We start from the raw sequence: 2,408 nt of genomic DNA, 5'->3' as shown, positions 1-2,408 counted from the left end.
ATTTCCAAAGACAGCCTCACCAGTTTCCTGTAAAGATATTGAGAAAGAAATTTGTGTCAACATCACTAACCAGAGGGAAAACATAGTAAAAACAAGAGTTCGGGGACCTAATATCTCCATGAAATAGTCTGATTTTGTTAAAGACTTTTACATTTGCACAATTTATGCTTAGTTATGTACACCTGTAAATAACCTACACTGGTCACTATGTTGATTGTTCAATCACTGACCACATCAATGAATCATGGGACTTTTTTTCATACATTATGCAAATTAAGGACTGCTACAGTACCAAGGTCAGATACCAGGTGGCCCAAAATTGATCTTGACCTTCGTCTTCCCAACACCTACCTACAAACCAAATATCATCGTAATCCATCCAGAGGTTCTTGAGTTATGCCCACTACAAAAATCCGGACACACAGACACAGACAGACACACAGACAGACAGACACACCCAAAACTACATCACCATTTTTCAAGATGATTTCTTTTACCCGTACTGTAATACTATCTAAACCCTTGTGTGAACCTCGCAATTCAGCCTTTCAGGCTGCGATGAGTTTCGTTTTCAATAAACCTTGCACCTTGGGGGAAAACGGGTTTTCGGAAAAGCCTGTCCAGTCCAGACAGGGAAATGGGGCGGAAAACCCTGTCCAGTTTGTAAAGAGGGTCTGCATAGAGGTTGCTGGAAATGCTTGAAAAAGTTACTTCCGACAGCACTTGCACATAACTACAAATGTATACAATCAGCAGCACGAGTGATCCAAAGGTGCAATATGCACACGAAGTTAGTTCTGTCAAATGCAAAGTACCCAATTAACACTTATCTGGTGGGACACAAGGGGGAGAGAAGTACACCGGTACCCATTGTCCATCAATACATTACAAAGACAGGCTTTGAAGGGTTTTCATTTCCATTGAGAGCTTAAACTTTCCTCATTAATTATGCTAATTAGCTGTTGATTTCCATAATTAGTATCCCATTATATATGTCATCACTCATTCTATCAGCATATCAAAAATCATGACAATCCGTCTACACATTCTCGAGTTATTCTCGTCCTTAGATCAAAAGGAAGCTGGCACCTGCAGTTCCAAAAAAGCTGCTAGGCGGCCCAAACTCACAGCACTCACTCTCTGCCCCGAGGATTATCTACCAGTAAAAAAATCACAACCACAGCATGTCCAGAATGCGAGATATCAAACATGGAGGTTCCGCTGCAGTACCTTAGCAAGCCGCTAGGGGCCCATTATCGAACTCTACCTTCATTTTCCCGATCCCTACCCACCTACCAAATACCATTGGGAGCCATCAAAGTTATACTGTTCACAGACAAACGCATAAGCCTAAAACATAACCTTGGCCATTCTGGCAAAGGTAATAATGACTGATCAACACGACTTTAGTACACAATACTATAACTTTAACATTTAAGTTTGGAACTGCAGAGCTGTTTTTGTCAAGGCATTTCAAAGAGGATAATTGCAGAAAGGATTGACGGATCGGCATCATTTTAGCTATGCAGGTAGCTTGGGCAAAGATGCTCATCATGATATACATGTTATGCAAATGAGGACTTAATTTGCAAAACTAATGAGGAAACTGTATAATTCCATTGTTTTCAATAACTGGACTTCAATAAATGTAACACATGTTAATTATGATAGGTGGAATATAATCAGATAGCAAATATGGTAATGAGAAACGTATTTGCATAATTTATGTAAGAATGCAAAACCACTTTATGATTAATCATGGGAATTTTATAATTGTGACATGTGTACGTTAGTCAATGATGAACAACACCATGCATAAATTATGTTAATTATGTTAATTATGTTAATTATGTTAAATTAGTCAATTGCATGAAATTTACAAAAGCTCTTTATACTTTTAATGGAGGTATGAGGTCACCGAACTCTACTTTAAGATATCTATTCATCACTTGTAATACATACTGTCTTGCCTGTATACATCACAAGTTGTTCACACATATCTAGATACATGCAGGGCTCGAAATTCATTTTTGGGATTAGGTGAACTGGTGCACCCAGCTTAAGAAATTGGGTGCACCAAAAAGTTTTTTTGCATGATCATCTGTATCTTGATACATTTATTGGCAGTTTTGATCCAATGCTTCACCTCCCCATGAATAGTACTGAGTGGTACCACCCAACTCTTCCTTTCCAGATGGCTTACTACTTACTGGTTCCAGTAAATTGATTCCCTCAGAGAAAACTAGTGCAACTTAAGAGAACCAGCCGTCTTACAGTACTACTTGCAAGTTCTTATGCTACAACAGCTCCCACAAAAGCATCTGGTTTTAATATCTCGTGCTCTCCACTTCTGGGAAATGCTACCTATATATATATTATCATGATTCTTCAGCTGTAGGGGGGCCCTG

General features: G+C 38.9%; 1 protein-coding gene across 1 annotated transcript in view; it reads right to left on the bottom strand.

Annotated features, from left to right (window-relative positions):
* Window positions 1-2,408, bottom strand: part of LOC118423135 (high-affinity lysophosphatidic acid receptor-like) — a gene marked incomplete in the record, with an annotated part of 13,389 nt that overhangs the window by 6,358 nt on the left and 4,623 nt on the right. Inside the window, 1 exon segment of the mRNA XM_035831140.1 lies at window positions 1-27.

Source organism: Branchiostoma floridae, chromosome 9 (genome assembly GCF_000003815.2).
Source record: "Branchiostoma floridae strain S238N-H82 chromosome 9, Bfl_VNyyK, whole genome shotgun sequence".
Taxonomy (NCBI): Eukaryota; Metazoa; Chordata; class Leptocardii; order Amphioxiformes; family Branchiostomatidae; genus Branchiostoma; species Branchiostoma floridae.
Note: the sequence above shows the minus strand (reverse complement) of the source record. Positions and strands in the feature narration are given on the sequence as shown.